This window comes from Canis lupus, chromosome 1, assembly GCF_048164855.1.
Source record: "Canis lupus baileyi chromosome 1, mCanLup2.hap1, whole genome shotgun sequence".
Lineage (NCBI taxonomy): Eukaryota > Metazoa > Chordata > Mammalia > Carnivora > Canidae > Canis > Canis lupus.
In genome coordinates this window covers 117,498,504-117,524,502 of record NC_132838.1, presented here as the reverse complement: position 1 = coordinate 117,524,502, position 25,999 = coordinate 117,498,504, and the positions used below count along the sequence as shown (strand labels likewise).

Genomic DNA, 25,999 nt, shown 5'->3' with positions numbered 1-25,999 from the left:
AAGAAACTCTGTCTATCACATTTTATTTATCCATTCACCAATCAATGGAAACTTGTGTTAGTCTCACCTTTTGACTACTGTGAATAATGCTGTTGTGAAGTTGGGTGAACATGGTTCTGTGAACATACCTCTTACAGACCCTGTTTTTAATTTTTTTGGATATATCCCAGAATTGGAATTGTTGCATCATATGGTAATTATATTTTTTTATTTTTAAGTGACTACCATATATTTTTCCATAGCAGCTATACCAGTTTGTATTCCCACTAACAGTGCACAGGTATTCCAATTTCTCTGCACTACCTTGTTTACACTTGTCATTTCTGTTTTTCTTTTTTTAAATAGTACCTATCTTGATGGGTATGAGGTGATATCTCATTGTGGTTTTGATTTTTATTTCCCTAATGATTAGTGATGCTGAGCATCTTTCATATGCTTATTGGTCATTTGCATATCTTCTTTGAAGAAATGTCTATTCAATTCCTTTGACCATTTTTTAATCAGGTTATTTTTTGTTTTTGTAAAGTAGCATTAGTTCTTTATATATTCTAGATATGAACCCCTTATCAGATATATGATCAGCAAATATTTTCTACCATTCCATAGGTTGTCTACTCATTCTTTTATGTCCTTTGATGCATAGAACCTTTTCATTTTGATGGAGTCCATTTATTTATTTTTGGTTTTGGTGTCATATCCATTTCCAAATCTGATGTCATGAAGCTTTTCCCTATGCTTTCTTCTAAGAATTTTATAGCTTTAGGTCTTATTTTTAGGTCTTTGATCCATTTTGAGTTAATTTTGATAGATGATATAAGGTAAGGGTTGAACTTCATTCTTTTACATGTGGATATCTAGTTTTTCTAGCACCATTTGTTGAAAAGACTTTTGTGCTTACTTTTAGGGTAATTTTCTCTTCTTTTTCCCAGATGTTCAAAGAGGAAGCAGACATCATTAATTTTAGATGTTTTGCTATAGATTGAATGTTTGATTTCACCAAAATTCACCTGTTGTTAAGCCTTCCCCTAATATAATGGCACTTTGAAGTAGAGCCTTTGGGAGGTGATTAGCTCATGAGGGCAGAACCCTCATGCATGAAATCAATGCCGATATAAAAAGAGGCCTGAGAGAAATTCTTTGCCATATCCGCCATGAGATTATACTAAGACTCTTGTCTATGAGAAAGGTGGATACTCCATCTGCCAGTGCTTCATCTCGGACTTCCCATCTCCAGAACTGTAAGAAATACATTTCTGTTTGTTATAAGCTACCCAGTCTATGGAATTTTGTTATAGCAAACTGAATGGATTAAGACACAGTTCTTTTATAAAATAAACATTTATTGATATAAATTTCCCCTTAAGTACTACTTAGACAACCTCTCACATATTTTTATATTTTGTGTCTCCACTTATATTCAATTCAAATGCTTTCTTATTTTGCTTTTGATTTCTTCTTTGAACCATAGGAAATTTTAAAATACTTAGTTTCACACTTGATGGGATGAGCACCGAGTGTATGCTATATGTTGGAAAATCAAACTCCAATTAAAAAAAATACCAAAAAATAAAAATTTAAAAAATTTTTTAAAATAAAAATACTTAGTTTCCAAATATCTGGAGATTTTTCAGATATATTTCTGTTATTAATTTCTAGTTTAATTCCATTTATATCATAGAGAACACACTATAACTTGAGCTTCAAATTTATTGAGACTTGTTTCATGGTCCAGAAGCTGATCCATTTCAATAATTGTTCTGGGTGCACTTGAAAATAATGTGTATCCTACTGTTTAGGGATAGAATGTTCTATAAACGTCAATTCAGTCAAGTTGGTTGATAGTGTTGTTCAAGTCTTCTGTATCCCTACAGATTCTCTAATTTAGCATCAAGTGACAAAAATAATGTAACTTAGTAATGACTGATGTCCTTTATTCAAGGGAAAACAATCCAAGGGTTGGGGGACTACAGAACCTCACAAGAAGTGAAGCACCCTTCTCAAGTGATTTTAGGCAACAGTGAGCTTCATAGAGCTTTACAAGAAGAAATGTGGAAACAAGTCACAATTAGCTAGGATGTCAAGGACTTTCATAAAGGCTAGCAGGTCCTATTTTCTAGAGTAAGGGAGTTGGAAGGCTATGATTAGTATGTTAGTTTTCCTTGACAGGGAGGTATATCCCCTAAGTGCTGGCTGACTTAGGTTTAGATTTTTCTAAGGTTTTTTTCCTCTATATATTTTGAAGCTGTTATTAGGTGTATAAAAACATAGAACTGAGCAGCCGGGTGGCTCAGTGGTTTAGCGCCGCCTTTGGCCCAGGGTGTGATCCTGGGACCCAGAATCGGGTCCCACATCTGGCTCCCTGCATGGAGCCTGCTTCTCTCTCTGCCTGTGTCTCTGAGCCTCTCTCTCTCTCTCTCTCTTTTTTTTTTTTTTTGAGCCTCTCTCTCTCTCATAAATAAATATTTTAAAAACACACATAGAACTGTTGTGTCCTCTTGATTAACTGACCCCTTTATTATTAATTAATACATTTCTTTTTTCCCTGGTATTACTCTTTGTTTATTTTTATTTTTAAGTAACCTCTACATCCAACATGGGGCACAAACTCATAACCCTAAGATCAAGAGTTGCATGCTCTACTGACTGAGCCAACCAGACACCCCCACTCCCCTGGTATTATTCTTTGAAATATACTTCATCTGATATTAATATCACTCCAGAATGATATATCTTTTTATATCCTTTTACTTGCAGCCTCTTTGTATCTGTTTTTTAGTTAGTTAGTTAATCTCATAATCTCTATACCCAATGTAGGACTTAAATTCATGATCCCAAGATCAAGAGTCACATGCTCTACTGACTGAGCCAGTCAGGCACCCCAGCCCCTTTGTGTCTTTACACTGAAAGTGGATTTCTTGTGGATGACATATAGTTGGGGTTTTGCTTATTTAATCTGAAAATCTCTGCCTTTTAACTAGGGTGTTGAGACTACTTAGATTTAATGTGATTTAATGACAATCCCCATTTTAAATCTATCTTCCTATCTCCACTTGTTGCATCTATCCTTTGTCCTCTTTTCCTCCTTTTAGATTGAGTATTGTTTTAGTATTTAACTTTTTTGTATATATATATTTTAAAGATTTTATTTATTTATTCATTAGACACACACACACAGAGAGAGAGAGAGAGAGAGAGAGAGAGAGAGGCAGAGACACAGGCAGAGGGAGAAGCAAGCTCCATGAAGGGAACCTGATGTAGGACTCGATCCCAGGACTCCAGGATCACACCCTGGGCTGAAAGCAGGTGCTAAACCGCTGAGCCATCCAGGGATCCCTGTATATATTTTTTTATTGGAGTTCAATATGCCAACATATAGCATGCTCACTTTTGTTGGATGATGATGATGATGATTAGCTACAAGTCATTTTTATTATCTCAATATTTTAGTGGTTGCTCTAATGTTCTATCTCTTTAATTTATTACAACATGCCTGCAAATGATATAACACTTCACATACAGTCTAGGACCTTACAAAATGTATTTTCATTTTTCTGTTCTCAGCTTTGTGCTATTATTTCATGTAGTTTTCTTCTATGTATATTTTACATGTCACACTATATTTTTTTGCTTTAAAGTATGGAATAATGTTTTTTATGTTTTTATTTTTACTTATTTTTAGTATTTGTTTTTTATATAATAATTAAATATACTATATTATTAGTTTCTGAGGTAGAGTTCAGTGATTCGTCAGTCTCATAATAATACCCAGTGCTCACTACATCACGTTCTCTCCCCAATGTCCACTACCCAGTTACTCCATCCTTCCCCCGCAAGCAACCCGCAGTTTATTTCCTATGATTAAGAATCTCGGGGATCCCTGGGTGGCGCAGCGGTTTGGCGCCTGCCTTTGGCCCAGGGCGCGACCCTGGGGACCCGGGATCGAATCCCACGTCGGGCTCCCGGTGCATGGAGCCTGCTTCTCCCTCTGCCTGTGTCTCTGCCTCTCTCTCTCTCACTGTGTGCCTATCATAAATAAATAAAAAAATCAAAGAAAAAAATTAAAAAAAAAAAAAAAAAAAAAAGAATCTCTAGGGCAGCCTGGGTGGCTCAGCGGTTTAGCACCGCCGTCAGCGCCGGGCATGATCCTGGAGACCCGGGATCGAGTCCCACGCTGGGATCCCTGCGTGGAGCCTGCTTCTCCTTCTGCCTGTCTCTGCCTTTCTCTCTGTCATCTCTGTGTTTCTCATAAATAAGTAAATAAAATCTTTATAAAAAAAATCTCTTATGGTTTGTCTCCCTATCTGATTTAATCTTGTTTAATTTTTTCCTCTCTTCCCCTTTGATCTTGTTTTGTTTCTTAAATTCTACTTATGAGTGAGAACACATAACTGTCTTTCTCTGACTTACTTTGCTTAGCACAATACCCTCTAGTTCCATTCATATCATTGCAAATGGCAATATTTTATTCTTTTTGATGGCTGAGTAGTATTCCTGTGTGTGTGTGTGTGTGTGTGTGTGTGTGTGTGTGTGTGTGTGTGTGTGTACCATCTTTATCCATTCATCTATTGATGGACATCTGGCCTCTTTCCATAGTTTGGCTATTGTGGACACTGCTGCTATAAACATTGGGGTCAGATGCCCCTTCAGATCACTACATTTGTATCTTTGGGGTAAATACCTAGTACTGCATTTTAAGGAACTTCCATACTTTTTTCCAGAGTAGCTGCACCAGCTTGCATTCCCACCAAAAGTGCAAGAAGATTCCCCTTCCTCCATATCCCCACCAACATCTGGCATTTCCTATCATTAATTTTAGCCTTTCTGACCAATGTGAGGTGGTAACTCATTGTGGTTTTGATTTGTATTTCCCTGATGCCAAGTTATGCAGAGCATTTTTTCATGTGTCTGTTGGCCATTTGTATGTCTTCTTTGGAGAAATGTCTGTTCATGTCTTCTGCCTATTTCTTGATTGATTTGTTCTTTAGGCGTTGAGTTTGATAAGTTCCTTATAGATTTTGGGTACTAGCCCTTTATCTGATAAGACATTTGCAAATATCTTCTCCCATTCTGTAGGTTGTCTTTTGGTTTCGTCAACTGTTTCTTTTGCTGTGCAAAAGCTTTTTGACTTTTTTCAAAAGATTTTATTTATTTATTTGACAGAGAGAGAGTATGAGTGGTGGGGTGGGACACAGGAAAGGGAGAGGGAGAAGCAGGCTCCCCGCTGAGTAGGACTCTGGAATCATGACCTGAGCTGAAAGCAGATGCTTAGCCAACCCAGCCACCCAGATGCCCAAAAGCTCTTTATCTTGAAGTCCCAATAGTTCATCTTTGCCATTGTTTCCCTTGCCTTGTGAATTAATCTCTAAAATGCTTTGAGTGATTTAAAAATTAAATATATTTATCAGTGTAATTACTATTTCCAGGGCTTTTCATTCTTTTGCATATATCTAAAGTTCCATCTGATGTCATCTTATTTCTTTTGGAAGGGTTTCCTTTAACAATTTTTTGTTGCTGTTGTTGTGCAGGTCTGCTGATAATTCTTTCAGGTTTTGTGTATCTAAAATGTCTCGGTGTCCATCGAAAGATGAATGGATAAAGAAGATGTGGTTTATGTATACAATGGAATATTCCTCAGCCATTAGAAATGACAAATACCCACCATTTGCTTCGACGTGGATGGAACTGGAGGGTATGATGCTGAGTGAAATAAGTCAATCGGAGAAGGACAAATATTATATGGTCTCATTCATTTGGGGAATATAAATAATAGTGAAAGGGAATAGAGGGGAAGGGAGAAGAAATGGGTAGGAAATACCAGAAAGGGAGACAGAACATGGAAGACTCCTAACTCTGGGAAATGAACTAGGGGTGGTAGAAGGGGAGGAGGGCTGGGGGTGGGGGTGACTGGGTGGCGGGCACTGAGGGGGGGCACTTAACAGGATGAGCACTGGGTGTTATTCTGTATGTTGGCAAGTTGAACACCAATAAAAAATAAATTTATTATTAAAATAAATAAATAAATAAATAAATAAAATAAAAATATGTAAACTAATTAATAAAAAAATTAAAATGTCTTCATTTTGTCTTTATTTTTGAAAGATATTTTGTTAGGTTGACTTTTTTTGTCTTTGAGTACTTAAAAGATGCTACTCTGCTGTTTTCTTACTTGCCTTATTTCCAATGAAAAATCTGCTGTCATCCTTAGCTTTATTTCTCTTCTGTAAAGTGTCGTTTTTCTCTGGCTGCTTTTAAGATTTTCTTATTATCACTACTATTGGGAATTTGGTCATTATGTGCCTTGATGTCGTTTTTTTCAAGTATCATATGTTTAAGGTTCACCGACATACCTTGTAGTTTTATCACATTTGGAATTTTTTCAGCCAATTTCTCTTCAAATATTTTTTTCGGGACTCCCCTTCTCACTTAGGGATTATGGTAGCACATATATGAGGCAGCTTAAAGTTGTCCCACAGTTCACTAACACTTGATTCATTTCTTTTTATCAATCCTTCTTCTCTCATTATTTCATTTAAAATAGTTTTTGTTACTTTGGCTTCAAATTCACTAATCTTTTCCTCTGTAATAGTTAATTGGCCCTTCATGTCATCTAGTATATTTTTCACCTCAAATATTGAGTTTTCATCTCTGGAAGTTCAACTTGGATCTTTTTTTATGTCTTCCATGTCTCTACTTCACACGTTTAATTTCTTTTCTAGCCTTTTGGTCATATGTAATATAGTTATAATACCTATTTTGATACTCATATCTATTCATTCCATTACCTGTGTACATTCTGGGTCCATTTTAGTTGATTTCTCCTATCCTTATGAACCATATTTTCCTTCTTCTTTACATGCTTTATATTGCTTTATTGATGCCAAATATTGTTAATTTTATGTTGTTGGCGTCTGGATTTTTTCAGCATTTCTATATTCTTTTTTAAAAAGAAAATCTTACTCATTTTAGAGAGAGAAAGCACATGTGTATGGGGGGGGAGCAGAGGGAGAGGGGCAAGCATTATCCCCCCACTGAGCATAGAGCCTGATGCAGGGCTGGATCCCAATACCCTGAGATCATGACCCAAGCTAAATTTAAGAGTCAGTCACTCAACCGACTGAGCCACTCAGGTGTCCCTAAATATTCTTGAACTTTCTTCTGGAATATAGTTAAGCTTGATCCTTTTGGGATTCTTCTAAGCTCTGCTATTTAGCACCAAAAAAGCATTTAGTCAAGGCTAATCTTTCCCTGATACTAAGACAATACCATCTACCCAATGCCTAGTGAATTATGAGATTTTCCCAGTTTGGTGGATGAAACCAGCCACATTCCTTGGCCCTTTGTGAGCTCTGAGGATTGCTCCCTCTAAAATGGTTCTTTCAAAAAATAAAAATAGGGATCCCTGGGTGGCGCAGCGGTTTGGCGCCTGCCTTTGGCCCGGGGCACGATCCTGGAGACCCGGGATCGAATCCCACGTCGGGCTCCCGGTGCATGGAGCCTGCTTATCCCTCTGCCTGTGTCTCTGCCTCTCTCTCTCTCTCTGTGACTATCATAAATAAATAAAAATTAAAAAAAAATAAAAATAAAAATAAAATAAAATGGTTCTTTCTCCACCCCAGATAGTTTCCTCATCCACATACATTTATGTACTCCCATTGAATACTTGAGGGATATCTTCTGTAGATCTTCAGAGTTCTCTCCCTGTCCAATGCTCTCTTCTTTCTGGTACCCTGCCCAGCAAACTCTAGCTTTCTTGGCCTCTCTGCACTCCAAGCTCCATCTCCTAACTCAGGGAAACTATAGGCTCTGCCCAGGTTCCCCCTTCTTGCACTGGGGTCTAGAAGCTCTTTCTAGGCAATAAGTTAGAGAAATTCGGTGTTCATCTCATTTCCCTTATCTTAGGGATCGCTGTCCTTCATTGTCTGATAGCCAATATCTTGCATACCATTATTTCAAACATTTTGACCCATTTAAAAAAATGTTTCAGACTGGAGAGTTAATCTGATCCGTGTCACTCCATTTTAGCCAAAGATCAAGGTAGCCATTAATTTCCTTTATCAATCTTCATGATCTAAACTTCGTCTCTTTCTGGATTGCAATTATATTTCAGTAATTTAGGAGATGTTCAACAGTATTTTTATAAAGTCTGTGCAATTGCAATTACAATTAAGATATAAGAGTGAATCAGAAGTACAAACAACCAAGTTAGAACAGATAGGCTGGGCTGAGGCCCTGCCTACAAGGGATGCTGGGAGAGCAAGTAACTGCCATATCCTTTGAGAGACTAAGGAGAACCTTATCTTGGGAGGAAGAAAGCCAGCAAGCATAGGAAGAGAACTCAGATGCTAGGCCACCCAAGAATAACAAGAATCCTCCATGACCACACTCTCTGCCCATCAAACATACTAGTATGGACTGATATCTCACATTAAATAAAATGTATATAACCAGTAGTCTAAAAACACAAATTTTCAGGAAAATTGATCTTATGATTATGTTAAAGCTTATTAATGTGCTGGTAATGAATCAACAAAGTAACAGAAGTATGCCAGTTCAGAAAGTGTATGAAAAAGAAGAGCTCATATTCTTCAAAAGTAGAAAGCTCACATAAAGAGCTGGGTTTTTTTTTTTAATAAAGTACTTAATTGAGTTATAAGTGCAGTTTCAGTTCACAGGGTCATAAAAATATCAACTGTTATGAGGAAATTAGAGACAAATTGATATAAGAAGTGCCAGATAGTAATCACAGATCTTAAACCTACATATCCAAAAATCAAATGATAAGAATTCATCTCTGGCTCTTAACAATAGTAAAGAAAATCTCATCCCCCAAAAATAGTGTCCTATAGACCACACTTCCTAAACTTCAATATGCACACAAATCACTGACAGATTTTGTCAAAATTCAGGTTTTGATTCAGTAAGCCCAGGGGTTAATGGACAAGGGAGGCTGCATTTCTAGCAAGCCACTGGGGGATACAGGTTGCCCATTTCATTTGGAGACAAAAAAAAAAAAAAAAAAGACCCAACTATACTGTTTCTACAAGAAACTGTTAAATACAATGATTTACGTAGAATAAAAGTAAAAGGATGGGGGAGGGGATAAAATGCAATACCAATAGTACCAAAACAAACATGGGTAGTTATATCAACATCGAAGTAGATGTTGAGCAAGGATAATTAATGAGGATAAAGAGGAACAGGAACATTAAATAATAATAAAAGGGACAATTCAACAGGAAGATATAAAAATCCTAAATGTATGAGTACCTAATAGAGTCTCAAAATACATAAGTCAGGGGCGCCTGGGTGGCTCAGTCGGTTAAGCATCTGCTTTCAGCTCAGATCGTGGTCCTGGAGTCCTGGGATCCAGCCCCAAATCAGGCTCCCTCCTCAGCAAGGAATCTGTTTGTCCCTCTCCTTCTGTCCCTCCCCCTGCTCTCTCTCTCTCTCTCTCTGTCAAATAAATGATAAAATCTTAAACAATCAAAAACAAAATCCATAACTCAAAGCAAAATAAAATAAAAAAAGAGAAATGGCTGAGTGAAGTAAGTCAGTTGGAGAAGGACAAACATTATATGTTCTCATTCATTTGGGGAATATAAATAATAGTGAAAGGGAATATAAGGGGAGGGAGAAGAAATGTGTGGGAAATATCAGAAAGGGAGACAGAACGTAAAGACTGCTAACTCTGGGAAAAGAACTAGGGGTGGTAGAAGGGGAGGAGGGCGGGGGGTGGGAGTGAATGGGTGACGGGCACTGGGGGTTATTCTGTATGTTGGTAAATTGAACACCAATAAAAAATAAATTAAAAAAAGAGAAATGGACAAATCCATAATCATAGCTGAAGACTTCAACATTCCCCTCTCAATAATTAGTAGGACAAATAAATAGAAAATTAGCAAGGATATAGAAAAACTGAATACCATTAACCACTGTATCTAATTGCCCTTTATAGAATACTCTACCAAAAGAAGGCAAATACATATTCAAGTGCACATGGAACTTCATCAAGACAGAACGTATCCTTATTCATTAAATCTTAACAAATTTCCAAGAATTAAAATTATAAAAAGCATACAAAATCACACAAAGAAAACCATACAAAGTCATATTATCTGACTGTATGAGAATGCTAAGATGTCCCCCACCAATATTCCTGCCCCTGGGGTATAACCCTATATAATAATCCCTGACTATCAATATGATAAGATATCTCTCCTGTGACTAAATTAGGCTACGTGGCATAGCTGACTCGAAGAAAGGTAGACCTAACCACATAAGGCTTTAAATCTGGGCCTAGGTGTCAGAGATAGAGGAAGTCGGAGACTCAAAGTGTGAGAGGGATTCTGATGGAGGGAGATTCTCCCTTGATGGCTTTGAGATGAACAGGATCACGCAGCAAAGTGTGCATGTAGACTTTAGGAACTGAGAATAGATCTTGGCTGATAACCACAAGGAAAAGACAATGGCCTCAGTCCCAAAACCTCAAAGAACTGATTTCTGCCACAACCACACAAGCTGGGAAGAACATTCAGAACTCCACGTGACAACACACTTCAGCAGACACATTCATTTCAGCCTTGTGAAAACCTGAGCAGAGAACTCGGCCATACAGTTTCTGGATTTCTTACCTATAGAACAGTGTGATACTGAATGGCTATTGTTTTAGGACACTGAGTGTATGGTGATTTGTTACACAGAAATAGAAAACTCATGTGTTCATCAGAATAAAAGCAAAGTAGGGACCAACAGCAGAAAGATAAGAGGAAAATATCCCAACACTTAGGGGTAAAACATGCAAGCAAGCAATTCATCAGTCAAGGGCAATTAGAAAATGTTTTCTAGAACATTTTATTTTTTTAAAAGATTTTACTTACTTATTCATGAGAGACACAGAGAGTCAGAAACATAGGCAGAGAAAGAAGCAGGCTCCCTGCAGAGAGCCTGATGCAGGACTCAAGCCCAGGACCCCCGGATCATGACCTGAGCCAAAGGCAAATGCTCAACCACTGAGCCACCCAGGTGCCCCTCTAGAACATTCTAGACCAAAATATATACAACATATCAAAATATGTGGGATGCAGCTAAAGTGGTGCTTAGAAGGAAATGTACAACCTCAAATGCTCATATTAGAAAATAAGAAATATCTCAAATTAATTATCTCAGCTTCCAATTAAGACACTAGAAAAATAAGGGCAAAATAGTGCCCCCCCCAGAAAAAAACAAACAGAGATAAGAGTGAAAAAAATCATTGAAATTGAAAAGGGAGAAACAATGAAACCATGGATAAAGTCAAACTAAAAGCTGGTTCCTGAAAATGACAGATAAAATTGATAAGTCTCCTGAAAGGCTGACAAAATAAGACAGAAAACACAATGGCCAATACCAGAAAAGAAGAGAATACTCCTACAGGCCCCTGAGACACTAAAGGGAAAATTAGGGACTATTATAAACAAGTCTTCACACATACATCCTACCCCTTAGGTGAAAATTGACCCATCCTTCAGAAACAAAAACCCATAACTGATCAAGAGAAGGAGATTATCTAAATAATTTTATACCTATTAAAGTATTTGGTTTGGAAACTAAAAATCTGGGCAGCCCCGGTGGCGCAGCGGTTTAGCTGATCCTGGAGACCCTGGATCGAGTCCCAAGTCGGGCTCTCTGCATGGAGCCTGCTCCTCCCTCTGCCTGTGTCTCTGCCTCTCTCTCTCTCTCTCTCTCTCTCTCTCTGTGTGTGTGTGTGTGTGTGTCTCTATGAATGAATAAATAAAATCTTAAAGAAAAAAATAAAGAAAAAAAAGAAACTAAAAATCTGAGAAAGAACTCTCCAGATACAGATGGTTTCATTGGTAAATTATAACAAACAAATAACATCATTTCCACACAATCTCTTCCAGAAAATAGAAGAGGGGAGAATATTTCCCAGCTCATTTTATGAAGCCAGCATTATCTTGATGCAGATTGTTTACACGATACTACAGACCAATATCATGAATAGAGACAGAAATATTCTCAATGAAATATTAGAAAACCAAAAGCAGAGGTATATAAATAGAATATACTACCACCAACTAGAGTATCTCCCAAGAATGCAAATCCGGATCAATATTAGAAAACCAAGCAATGCGATCCACTATATTAACCATCTAAAGAAGGAAAATCACATCATCAACTGATGCAGAAAAGGCACTTGGTAGTATTCAACATCAATTCACAATAAAAATTCAGCACACCAGGACTAACAGGGAACTTCTTCATCCTGATAAAGGGCATCTACAGAAAACTTATAGCTAACATCATATGTAATGGTGAAGGGGAAGGCTTTCTCTCTAAAATTGCCAACAAGGTAAGCATGTCCTATTCCACATCACTCCTATTCCACATCAGACTTGAAGTCCTAATCCATACAATAAGTCATAAAAAGAAATAAAGGTCACAGGGATTCAAAGGAAGAAATAAAACTACCCTTATTTGTAGATGACATGATTGTCTATGTAGAAAATCCCAAGGAATCTATTTAAAAAACAGAAAACAGAAACAAAAAAAAATCCTAGAATATATAAATTGAGTTTAACAAGATCATAGGTTACACAACACACAACACACAAAAATGGTAGAATCCAGGCTGAAGCTACATCTAGCCCTGATGCCTATAGGACCTCAACTTTTTGGCTCTATGACCCACAACCTCTCTCTGCCATTGAGGGCCTTTCAGAGGAAGGCCCACAAGCCAAGCTTTGTCAAAGTAGCTTCCCTGGAGGAAGTCTACAGTCTAGGTTTTGCTTCATTATGGATCTATCCTCTTCTCAGTTCTCCTGATATAAATTAGGATACAGAAAGCCCGGACAAGCCATTGGATTTATCAGCCCATTGTCAACAACAACTGGCAACCCTGAGTTGGCCCTCAGCCTAGCATGCTCCTAACCTGACTACCACCTGGGTAAGCTGGGACCGCTTCACAGCTATAATACCCAACCATGTCATCTTCAGGCTTAGAACTTGGCTCAAAGCTCAGTGTCACCCAAGTGAAGTTAGCTGAAGCTATAGCCCAAGCTATAGTTCCTGGGCCCTGCCAGGCTTAGGCAGGGATATGAGTTTAAGTCACTACCATGTACCTACCATCTCATCACTGGTCTGCCTCCCACTCCCCCACCAGAAACTTGCTGCTAAACTGCATGCTAGAGCTGATTGTGTACAAGTTCCTGGATCTCTTTATGGCCTTTAATCAAGGGTAAGTTATAGCTGTGGCTATAAATCTGAGGTCCAGAATCCAATAAGAACCTGTTTCAGTTTCTTCAACTTATAGGAGTCTTAAGAATTTATCTATCCCCCTTGATTTTAGTACTTCATTAAAGGCAGCTAGCTAGTTGCAGTCTTAAGCGAATCCTCCATATTATTGGCCTAGCTCTGATCTTGTAAGATCCATCCTCGCCAACCACACTTTGACCCTTAAGCAATTAACAAGCAACATTCATCTTTAAATATTTGAATCAATTTCTCTGGACAAGAACAGGTTTAATACCAGGTGCAGAGCCTACCTGGGAAGATGAGGGAGGTAAGCAAAGCATGAGGTACCAAGCTGGGCTTAGAGGGACAGGCTACAGAGATTATAAAGAACTAAATTCAAGTGACATTTATGACTGAACAGAAGTTCCATGCTGCAGAAAAAGTGCAGATGTCAAGTCAGACACCCATGACCAAAGCCCATCTGAGCTCTGAGCAGGATACTCTGCCATTTAGCAGCTAACCTTTACAGAGCATACACTAAATGGGCTTTGTGCACTTGATCTCCTTTATCACAAAACTTCAGTTTAAGCCAGCTTCCCTGAATCAGTAGCCTGCCCAGATTCTGAACCACTAAGTACCAGAATCGGAGACGCTGATACACAAAAATCCAATGTGTTTCCTTATGCTAGCAATGAATAATCAGAAATAAAATTTATTTAAATAAATAGGTAAAGAGGATTAAGAGTACACTTATTTTGATGAGTACTGAGTAATATATAGAATTGCTGAATTATTACATTGTACACCTGAAACTAATATAACATTGTATGTTAATCATACTTCTATATAAAATAATAAATTACAGTTATCAAAAAATTATCATCATAATACCATTTTCAAGAGGTCCCACAAAGCAAGTAGATGGGTGTAAATCTAAACTATTATGTGTATCAGCTGTGTGTTTAAACTACAGCTGCTAAGGAAGGAAAGAAAAGGCCTAAACAAATGGAGAGGCTTCCCATGCTGGTGAAAGGGAGGACCCATATCTCTCCCAAATTGATCTGAAACTCTAATGCAATTCCTATTAAAAGACCAACAAGATTTGTAGATCTATACAAGCAGAGTCAAAATAATTCTGTAAAAGAAGAATGAAGTTGAATTCCTCACATTACCCAATTTTCAGAATCACTGTAAAGCTACATTAAAAGACAGTGTGGTATTTGTCAAGGGACACACTGATCAACAGAACAGAAGAGTGCAGAAAGAGAACCATATAGGGGTGCCTGGGTGGCTCAGTCAGTTAAACATCTGCTTTGGGCTCAGATCATGATCGCAGGGTCCTGGGATCCAGTCCCATACTGGGTCTCTCTGCTCATCAAGGAGCTTGCTTCTCTCTCTCCTCTGTCTGCTGCTCTGCATTCTTGTGCTCTCACTCTCTCTCTCTCTCTCTCTCTCTCTAATAAGTAAATAGAATCTCGAAAAAAAAACAGGAAGAAAGGAACTCATACAGATATGGCCCATTTAGTTTCAAAAGAAGTTCAATGCAAGTTATCAGAGAAAAAATAGGGGTTTTTTAAAAGATTTTTTAAAAATTTTACTTACTTGAGAGAGAAATAGAGAGAGAGCATGACATGGGACGAGGGCAGGGGTTGGGCAGGGGTGGGAGGGGATGGGCTGAGGGAGAGGGAGAGCAGAGCCTGAGGCAGGGCTCCATCCTAGAACCCTGAGATCATGATCTAAGCCAAAGTCAGATGCTTAACTGACTGAGCCACCCAGGTGCCCTAGGGTTTGTTTGTTTCTTTTAAAATTTATTTATTTATTTGAGAGAGTGTGTGTAGCAGAACGAGGAGGAGGAGAGAGAGAGAGAAACTCAAGCTGACTCTGCGGTGGAGTCCCACTGGGGGCTCCATCTCACCTCGCTGAGATCCCCTCCTGAGCCAAAACCCAAGCTAACGGACTGAGCCACGCCACCCAAGGTCCCCTAAGGCTTTTTAGTGACCTAAAATTGAAAAATCAAATGAAAATCATCATCATCATCTCATCTAAAACCTCACCTCAAAATGCCTTTTTTAAATCTTTTTCTAATAGTGTATTTTAAGTGAATATCAAGAATTAGGGGATCCCTGGGGGGCTCAGCGGTTTGGCGCCTGCCTTTGGCCCAGGGCGCGATCCTGGAGTCCGGGATCGAGTCCCGCGTCGGGCTCCCGGCATGAAGCCTGCTTCTCCCTCTGCCTGTGTCTCTGCCTCTCTCTCTCTCTCTCTGTCTATCATGAATAAATAAATCTTAAAAAAAAAAAATTATTGGGCAGCGCCGGTGGTGCAGCGGTTTAGCACCGCCTGCAGCCCAGGGCGTGATCCTGGAGACCCTGGATCGAGTCCTACATCGGGCTCTCTATATGATGCCTGCTTCTGTCTCTGCCTCTCTCTCTCTCTCTCTGTCTCTATGAATAAATAAATTTTTAAAAAATCTTAAAAAAAGAATTATTCATTGTTTTTCTCTTATTCAACATAAAAAAGGCTCACATTTTACCAAGTCCTTTTCTGTGCATCAAAAATCTATGTATTTTCAGCTTTATATAAGCCTAAATACAAATATTTCCTTTTCCCTTTATGTAGACAGAAAGACATTTGTTAAATGAAAAATTCTCCAATTCTCTTTAGGTGTTTATATACTCTAATTTACCATAAAAACTCATTTTAAATTATTTCTTTTTTTAATTTTTTTATTGGAGTTCAATTTGCCAACATATAGCATAACACCCAGTGTTCATCCCATCAAGTGCCCCCCTCAGTGCCTGTCACCCAGTCACCCCCACCCCACCCCACCCCCGCCCACCTCCCTTTCCACCACCCCTTGTTCGTTTCCCAGAATTAGGAGTCTTTCATGTTCTGTCTCCCTTTCTGATATTTCCCATTCATTTTTCTCCTTTCCCCCTTATTCCCTTTCACTATTTTTTATACTCCCCAAATGAATGAGACCATATAATGTTTGTTCTTCTCCGATTGACTTATTTCACTCAGCATAATACTCTCCAGTTCCATCTGCGTCAAAGCAAATGGTGGGTATTTGTCGTTTCTAATGGCTGAGGAATATTATTTCAACCACTTATGTTTAGCATATATCTTAAACATGTAAATAACATGCTTTTAATGATGCCAATCTTGCAGTCACACCAGCTTTATTTTGACTTTAAAGCATATTTCCTTTTTAAGAGTAGCTTAAACTATTAAGTGGTGTCTCAAGGTGCCTGGGTGTCTCAGTCAGTTAGTTAAGTGTCAGACTCTTGGTTTCAGCTCAGGTCATAATCTCACAGTCCAGGGACCAAGCACCTCATCAGGCTCTGTGCTGAGCGCAGAGTCAGCTTCAGATTCTCTCTCCCTCTCACTTGCTCTCTCTCAAATAAATAAAATCTTAAGAAATAAAAAATAAGACCTCACCTCTTATATAATAATGAACTAATAGATTGGATCATAGATTTAAATAAATGTAAATTTGTTACACATTTAGAATAAAATATAAGAGAAAATCTTCCTGACACTGCATTAAGCAAAGAGAAATTCTTAAACATGACACGCCAAAAGCACATTCATAAAAGGAAAAGATAATTTGGGTTTAGTACAAATTAAAAACTTTGCTCTGCATATGACACTGTTAGAAAATGTAAAAGATAAGCTGCAGACCCAGAAAAAAACATTTGGAATCACAAATCTAAGAAAGGACTTGTATCCAAAACATATATCCAACCTTTGAAACTAAAGTGTAATAAAAACTCCCCAGAATTAACCAATCACCTGAGAGAGTAGGAAGAGTTGGAACTCCTTCCCACCAATCAGCAGCAATATGAGTATTGGAATCTCCACCCTATCACATGCAACCTCAATCAGCCAATAGTAATAGAAAAACATGATAGGAGGCGGAGTCTATGTGGTCTCCAGGGTAACTCTTGGCAGATTGGAATGAAGGAGCGGCTCCCTGAACCCAGACCTAGATGCCTTAATGAGGGTGTTTGAAGGGGCAGGGAGGGAATTTACGGGGGGTTAGGGTGGGAGGAAGAGAGAATGGGTAACGGCAGAATGAGGGAGCAAGAAGGGTTTCAGGGGGATGCAGAGAGGTATTATAAGAAGAGAACCATATAGAAGGAACATGGATTTAGAAGAATGGGGAGTCTGCTTTGAGTGGAAGAAGGAGGAGTTCCGAGGGTAGGACGCTGGTTTCAGGGGTAGGGAGAAAGTGGTAGAGGGAGAAAGGGCAGGCCTTTATAAGGGGACAGAGAAGATGCTTTGAGTGGACATGGAGAGGACTCAGAATTTAGTGTTGGTTAAGGGAGGTCTTAGAGGAGCCAACAAAGAGGTCATGGGTGGGGAGAAGGGGAAGGGAGAAGTTTATGGGTGAACAAGGCTCATAACAGGACCATGACAGGTTCATAGGGACAAAGTGAGGGATATTACAAATGAGATAAGGAGAGAGGCATTGCTTGCACAGTTTTATAGGGTGAGAGTTTTAAGAGGGAACAAGGAAGGTTTTGTAGATGGAAAGTGAGAGTGTTCAAGTGTTGAGTAGGGTCTCCTTAGTAGGTGTTTCATAGGGGCAAAAAGGCTGCATTTGGGGAACCATGAGGGTGGGATAGGAACAAAATGTAATGGCGGCTCAGTTGCAGTTCCAAGGAGGACAAGCGAGAGTCATCAGAGTCAGCAAGGGATTTTGTGGGGGTAGTGTTAGGGTCCAAGTGAGACAAGCTGTAGGGACCTACAAGGCAGTTCTAGAAGACAGGGAGGAGGTTACAGGAGACAGGGAAAGGGTTACTAGGGATAAGAAGGGATTATAGAGCATAGGAGTGGAGGAGGCTAAGAGATCCAGGGTAGAAGGAGGTATTAAAGGGAAAAATGACAGATTAGAAGGGACATGGTGGGAGTGAGAGGAAGTCAGTATGAGTTTTAAAGGAGGTCAAGGAAGAATTTATATAGCTAAGTTACCATGAAAAGGAAGGAGTCAGAAGGGACAGCACAGTCCAGAAGCCATACTGAGCCATGACCCACTCCCTGCCCACAGGCGTTTGAAATTTTGCGGGGCAAGCCCCCCAAAGACCACATGTGCCTGTCCATTTGGGCCTTCCTCCTGTGTTTTCCCATAGGCATTGTAGCCTTGATCTTCTCTGTCCAGGTGGGAATCTGCATCACGCCAATCCTCTCCTCCTTTACTCCCTTTTCATCCTGGCCTTGACCTTGACTCAAATTATTTTGTCCCTCCTGTGGATTCAAGTTCCCACCCTGGGTCCTTACAGTCCCATAACTCACCCATTACAACAACTCATTGAAGCCCAACTATTTCTGTCCTGACTCTCCCCTCTAATCAGACAAGGCACAGCAACAAGTGGAATAACCGAGCTTTGGCAGCTGAGACCTCCTACCAAGCCTACTACATTGCAGTTTTGGGGATTGTTTTGGGAAGCTTCATCATACTCACCATCTTGATTTACCTCATGATGGATTTACTTGCTCGTTAACCTCCTTTTCAGCAAACTACCAAATATATACAACAGTGTTACTTACCTTGGCTCTAAGTATCCATTTGGCCAAATGGGACATCTATTCCTAAATGTCTGGACTGCTAAGTTTTGACAGCCTAGGCAGCATCTTGAGGTAGTTGGTGGAGCAAGAAAAGAGCAAGTTGGGCAGCCCACTGGACCAGAATTCAGGATCAACCCTGGGACCCTGCCAAGAGATGAGGCCGTGGAGGCAGGGTAGAGCACTATTCCCCCAGGGCAGTCTCCCCTCCTGCTCACACCATGCATTCATGCCATAAATCTATTCATGCCAAAGGCCTTGGCTGTGCTACCCAACTCTAGGGATATAGCAGCGACCATTTCAGAATCAACCACACCCCCCTAAGAACTTATAAACCAAGTGAAGACAGACATATCACCAGACAGTGAGTCCAGTGCAGTCTGATCTTTAGTAAGAGAAACCTAGGCAGAAGGGTTGTAAGAGGCCAAAGCTAATCTTGGATACTTACGGTCTACCAGAAAGTCAGCAGCTGTCCATGAACTGATAAGAATTCAGGTCAAGTCACAATTGTAGAGAGGTTCTATTACAGGTATGGTTGCCTCTTCTCCCTCTTTACCACCAAAGTTTGCCATTTATGCATTATTCAACACATAATTTCTGAGCACATATGATGTACCAGGCACTTTACAAGGAGCTGGAAACTGAGAGCAAGATAAGTCTCCTTTCTGAAGAAGCTTACACTCTACTGGGAAGAACATAAACAAATAGACTTCTAAATAAACACGTTAATTACAGGGAGTGGTAAGTGATAAGGAGAAAATTAAACAGGGTTATAAGCTAAAGCAGTGCCACTACTGGTCCGCTATTGTTAATGGTCTGCAACAAGTACAGAAATTGCCAATAAGCACTTCAGAACTCACAGAAATTTGACATGGCCATGACATCCAAGAATATAATCAATAGACTTGTCTTGTTGGACAGGATATAGACCAAAGGAATTAGAACATGACAGATTAAAATATCAGAAAATGAGTCCTACTCCACAATCACAAATAGTTTGAGGTACACTGGGCTAGTGGGCAATGAGGTCTAGAAGTATATTGTTTAGAGTCATGCTAGTGGCTGGAACAAATAAACCCCAACATTTCAGTAGCTCACAAAATAGTTTATTTCACATTCACAGAACCTCCCAAAGTGGACGTTTCCGGTTGCCCACATATTAAGTTAGGGATTCAGGTTTCTTTCACTTGGTGATTCCACCATCTCCTAAAATGCTTGGAGTCCTTTGAATCTAAGAAGAAGATGAGAGACTGGAGAACCCCCACTTGCTTCTTAAAATCTTCAGCCCAAAAGTGAATCCTTATACACTTTTGGATGGGAATGTAAATTGGTACAGCCACTGTGGAATATAGTATAGGGGCTCCTCAGAAAATTAAAAGTAGAACTACCACATAATCTAGCAAGCAATCTTGCTTCTGGGGATATATCCAAAGGAAAAAAATCAGTGTTTTTCAGAGACATTTATATTCTCATAATTACTGTAGCATTATTCACAATTCCCAAGATAATAGAAACAACCTAGGTGTCCATCAACCCATCAACGGATGAAGGGATAGAGAGGGATCTGGGATAGATAGATACAAAGATTAAATCATGAGAAATATGAAATCATGCCATTTGAAGTAACATGGATAGAAATAGAACTTGAGGCCATTATGCTAGTGAGATAAGTCAGATAAAGACAAATACTGTGTGATATCACTTATATATGAACTCTAAAATAGCCAAATTCACAAAAACAGAAAGGAAAATGATGGTTGCCAGGGACTAGGGGAAACAGGGTAGGCTATTGAAAGGATACATACACTCAGTTATAAGATGAGTGAGATCTTAGTATCTAATATATAACATGGTGACTATGGTGGACAATACTGTATTGTATACTTAAAATTTGCTAAGAGAGTAGATTTTACACATTCTTACCAAAAAAAAAAAAAAAAAGGTGACTATGTGAGGTAACGGATGTATTAATTAATTTGTTTGTGGTAAAAATTTCACAATGCACACATGTATCAAATAACCATGTTGTATACTTTAAATATCTTATTTTTTTCAATTATACCTCAGTAAGCCGGGGGGGGGTATTTTTTTTAAATAAAGCTTTGGCCCTAAGTGTCATACATCTCTTCTTAGTCCATTGGACAGAACTAGTCTCGTGGCCTCAACTGGTAGCAGAGGCCTCTGGAAAAACGTAGTCTAAAATTTGGGCAGCCTATAGACACCTAGCTGGCTTTGCCACAGAAAGCCTTTCTAAGATATTCTTTGAGGTGAGACATGGAAGCACAGGTGGGAGAGCTGCTCCAAGAACTGTGAGAAGAGGGTTCCCAGAGTGGGAATGGCAATCACAAAGCCTCAAAGCCCGGAATGAGCTTGGAGATTCAAAGAACAAAAAGGAGGCCAATGTGGCAGTGAGTAATGTCACATATCTTTCACTCTCTAAAGCAGGGGGGGGGTTCTCTCCTCCCTGTAAGAACTCTTGTACGTGCTTTCCAGCTCTCCTGAAGAGGAAATCCAACACTCGTTCTTCACCTTCCATCTGACAAAGACTGCTCACAGAAATCTTTTGGCAGACATACGGCTGGCTATCTATCTTTAGGACCTCCAACCCCCTCCATGCCTGGCTCTGCACTGGGTGATGTTGGGGATACAACGGTGACCAACATAGATCCCTTCCCCTGTCCTCAGGATTTCTGCAGTCCAGACAGGAAGACAGGCCCACCACCAAATGTGACTGTGAGTTGTTCTTTCATTTATTCTTTAACTCAGCAAAGTTCTATTGTGCATCTACTGCAGTGCCATTCTGGTGGTGTGTGAAAGATAAAGTAAGAAAAATGTTAAGAGTACTGTGGGAAAAAATAAAGCATCGCAAGGGTGATCAGAAGTATTGGAGATGGGTGAGGGGCCACAGTTTTAAATAGAGAGGCAAATAATGCCCCAATTAGGATATGACTTTTTTTAGCAAAGGCTTGCAGGACTTAAGAGAGGAAACCAGATATATCTGGGGTGACAGTCTCAGGTAGATGGAAATGCTAGTGCAAAGGCCTGTAGAGAGGAGCCCATCTGATATTTCTGAGACATAGTAAGGAGGCCAGGATAGCTGAAGAGAAGTAGAGAATGGTTAGAGATGAAATCAGGGAGGTAACATAGGCAAGATCAAAGCAAGCACACTTTATTCTGAGTGACATGAACACGTTGAACAGATAAGTGACATGTGCTGACTCAGGTTAATCAGCTCTCTCTGTGACTCAGGAAGGGAGCAGAGTATGGGGAACAGGTGATAGCAGGGAGACAGCTGTGTTTTTCCAGATGGGAGGTGATGGTATATGAGGCCAGAGTGGGAAAGAAGAAAAGGAAAAGGCTTGATGATTTTTAAAGGTAAACAGGAATTGCCGATGCATGATATAGGTATAAGAGAAAGAGAATTTTGACCATAGGAGCTGGAATCACAGAGCTGCCCTTGTCTGGGGAAGTAGGAGAGAAAAAAAGTCTAGGGAGGTACAGTGTAGTGATCCTTCTAAGGTTTGGGAGCCATGTCCTGGTTACAGGCCGGTTCAGAGTGGGCATGTGACCCTGCCTGAGCAAATGAGACTTGGAGCTTTTGGTAAAGGGAAGCAGCCCACCTCTTCCATGCTATCCTCTAAAACCCCAACTTTAAAGGATGCAGGGTAAGTCATTCTGCAACCAGGTGGAAGAGCCTGGAACTGCTAGGATGAGAGGAGCCAAAAAAGAAGCAAGTGCTAGGAAGAGGAGCCATAAACCAGGTCCCTAATGACATCACCGTCAGCACCATGATAGTTACTGAGCAGTCAACTGTGTACAGACACTGTTCAAGGAGCTTATGCATATTATCTCATTAAACCCCACAACAGGGCAACCCTGGTGGCCCAGCGGTTTAGCGCCGCCTTCAGCCCAGGGTGTGATCCTGGGGACCCGGAATCAAGTCCCACGTCGGGCTCCCTGCATGGAGCCTGCTTCTCCCTCTCCCTGTGTCTCTGCCTCTCTCTCTCTGTCTGTCATGAATAAATAAATAAAACCTTAAAAAAAAAAACACAACAAGGGACACCTGAGTGGCTCAGTGGTTGAGTGTCTGCCTTTGGCTCAGGGTGTGATCCCTGGTATCAAGTCCCTCATCAGGCTCCGCCCAGGGAGCCTGCTTCTCCTTCTACCTGTGTCTCTGCCTCTCTCTCTATGTCTCTCATGAATAAGTAAAATCTTTAAAATAAGCAAATAAACCCTACAACACTAAAAACAGGTATTATTATTGTTCCTGATTCATAAATGAGGAAACTGAGGCTGCAGAGATTGAGAGACTTGCTCTAGATCATTTAGCCTGTGAGTGATGGAATAAGGATTCAAACCCAGTCAGGCAGCCCAGGTGCTTCAGTGGTTTAGCACTGCCTTCGGCCCGGGGCCTGATCCTGGGGACCCAGGATCAAGTCCCATGTCGGGCTCCCCGCATGGAACCTGCTTATCTCTCTCTCTCTCTCCCCCAAATAAATAAATAAATAAATAAATAAATAAATAAATAAATAAATAATTTAAAACAAAACAAACTCAATGAGTCAGACTGCAGAGCCTTTGCTCATAATTGCCTTCCAGCATTTGAGCTGCTGGGTCATACCTCACTTGAACCAGGATAAACCAGGACACTTTTTAAATCACATGATGGGGATCCCCGGGTGGCGCAGCGGTTTGGCGCCTGCCTTTGGCCCAGGGCGCAATCCTGGAGACCCGGGATCGAGTCCCACGTTGGGCTCCCGGTGTATGGAGCCTGCTTCTCCCTCTGCCTGTGTCTCTGCCTCTCTCTCTGTGTGTGAGTATCATAAATAAATAAAAATTAAAAAAAAATTAAATCACATGAGCCAAGGTATTTCTTGTTTGGGAGGAAAAACACTACCTTGGGGTTTGGGGAATTTGTCATCATAAAGAGGCTTAGCTGTGGAAGGAAGTCCAGAGAAGATAATACAAACAATCCTGGGCGAGGTGGGGGGTACGATCAGAGAAGGCTTGCATAGGGGCTACATCTGAGATAAGACCTAAAGAATGAGGAGGAGGTAGCCATTAAAGATCATGAAGAAGGGTGATGGAGATAGAGGGCACAGCAGGAATAAAATCCCAGAGGTGGGAGGAAGGGAGCCTTGACAGGTAAGGTCCCAATGAGAACACTGCTTTCATCTCTGGAAAGGGCTTAACCTGGGAATAAGTGTCCTCCACTCATCCGGATCATCTTTCCCACAAGCCCCTGCTAAGCCTCAACTCTGTCATCACCTGCGCCGACCCCCTGCCTTCACCTGTCTCCTCCTCTGATCCACCATCCACAGAATACCCAGAATGTTCCCACACACACACTTTTAAAAAACTTTTAATTTCTTAATTTAGATATAGATAAGTCTACAGAATAAGCAGAAACAAGTCTAACAGACCCCCTGTGCCATCTACATTACACAAATGTAAACATTTTCCTATACTTGCACCAGATCTCTTCTTTTTAGAAAGAAAATGTTGTGGGTGCAAAATTAAACCCCTCCCTCTTCTCTGTGCCTTCTTCCCTCCCTCCCTGAAAGAAACCACCAAACTCATGTTGCTGTAAATCAATCCTGTATTTTGTAATATACTCAATACATATATACACACGCGATGGTACAGAGTTGTTGCTTGGGTGTGCAGTATCCTTAGTGACTTCTCTCAAATCTTTCCAGCTCTTCACCTTCTGAGACTCACTTTCTGGTAATCTCAGCTGGCCCAGTTGATGTTTCAGTTGACATGGTCCTAAAAAGACCAATTGTTATGAGGAAATTAGAGATAGGATGATCTAAATGTGCCAAATATTGATCACAAATGTATATCCAAGAAGGCAACGATAAGAATCCATCTCTGGGTATTAATGCTGATAAAGGTTTTATCCCTCCAAAGTAGTCCTGTAGATGGCACTTCTTAAGCTTTAATATGCATACAAATCGCTGCCAGATTTGGTCAAAATGCATGTTTTGATCCTGTAAGTCCAGCAGGGGAGGAGCAAGGGATTCTGCATTTCTAACAAACCCCTAGAGGATGCTGGTCCTGAACACCTTGTAAGCATCGAATTACAGGCATTAATGTGAAAGCTTGAAGCTTGTCAAACAGGGACCAGGAGCAGAACACAGGTTAACTGTCTCAGTTTGGGGATTGTAATCATTTTATCATTTGTGTATTGAACAGACTGAACACAGCAGGGCACAAATATGACTTATATTTCTTCTTCCTCTGAGCAAGATGCCAACTTCACCTTTTTGCATCAGCCTTTCGGGAAATGGAAAAGAAAACATCTTATGTAGGAGGAAGAGGAAAGCCACTGCAACTTCCTCCATGAACAGCTTGAGGTAACAATAACTCCACAGACACCAAAAGTCCCTGCATAGAGTGCATCAGAGTTCCATCTGAGAGGTTGAACCACTAGGGGAGACACATAGATGATAGATAGATAGATAGATAGATAGATAGATAGATAGATAGATAGATAGACGGACAGACAGATGAATTGGGATTTAACCTTACACAATTGGAATTGTGAAGCAGTCCCTAATGTTGTGGTCGTAAGTGTCTGATGCTGGCACTCAAAGTACACAGAGCCAGTTAGGAAGGGAAGACAGATATAAAGTGGGGGAGAAGCTAGAATAGGCTGGTACAAGCAGGCCTCTGCCCTTGGTGGTATGAGCACCCACAGGAGAAACTGGCATCCTTCATCATTGAGCTGAACACACACCTGGCCCAGGAGTTGGAGAATCTGGGAGGAATATCCAGGAAACGGTGAAACAATTGCTGGCCTGGCTGCTGCCCTATGCATACACGTGAGCCAGCAGCCAGCCAGTGACAACCTGTGTGATCTCCAAAATGGCAGGTGCTTCACTTCTGCCCTCCACATCTTGCCCAAGAATCTCCATTGGTCCATCCTAATTGAAGGCACACCAAGAAGGTAATTCTAAGATACAGTTCCTTCAGCCTGGTCAAGCTGACACATTACAAAGCCACGGCACAGAGACTGGAGGGAACTGGTGAGATCGTCAGTGACCCCTGGGGAGATGACAGCATGAGCAACTCTGCTCTCCCTTGAGAACAGAGGCACCTTGAATCCATGTGTCTAATAACCTCTGGGTGGCTTTTTTTTTAGAGTTGGAGGGAGGCTGGTAGTCGCTATCTCTTATTTGGCTTTAGCCTTCCTTTCAAA

The 25,999-nt window shown here is 40.3% G+C and overlaps 1 protein-coding gene and 1 long non-coding RNA gene across 11 annotated transcripts in view; one reads left to right on the top strand and one right to left on the bottom strand.

The window, feature by feature from the left end:
* LOC140606805 (uncharacterized) overlaps positions 1–25,999 on the bottom strand; it is a 90,403-nt gene that overhangs the window by 54,477 nt on the left and 9,927 nt on the right. For 2 of the 10 annotated variants that reach the window (XR_012009050.1, XR_012009051.1), the window contains 2 exons: positions 25,538–25,724; positions 24,377–24,564 (listed from right to left, as the gene is read on the bottom strand). The exons of 6 other annotated variants lie outside the window; for them this stretch is intronic. The gene's annotated coding sequence lies outside the window, so the exon portion shown is untranslated. Of the gene's footprint in view, positions 1–24,376; positions 24,565–25,537; positions 25,725–25,999 lie in introns of those variants that run through there. 2 more of the 10 variants (XR_012009052.1, XR_012009046.1) reach the window with 1 other exon arrangement.
* LOC140606839 (uncharacterized) lies at positions 17,134–25,809 on the top strand. Its single transcript, XR_012009067.1, has 6 exons — positions 17,134–17,233; positions 18,281–18,391; positions 18,585–21,203; positions 21,289–21,528; positions 25,048–25,154; positions 25,673–25,809. It is a non-coding gene; the product is annotated as an uncharacterized lncRNA (long non-coding RNA).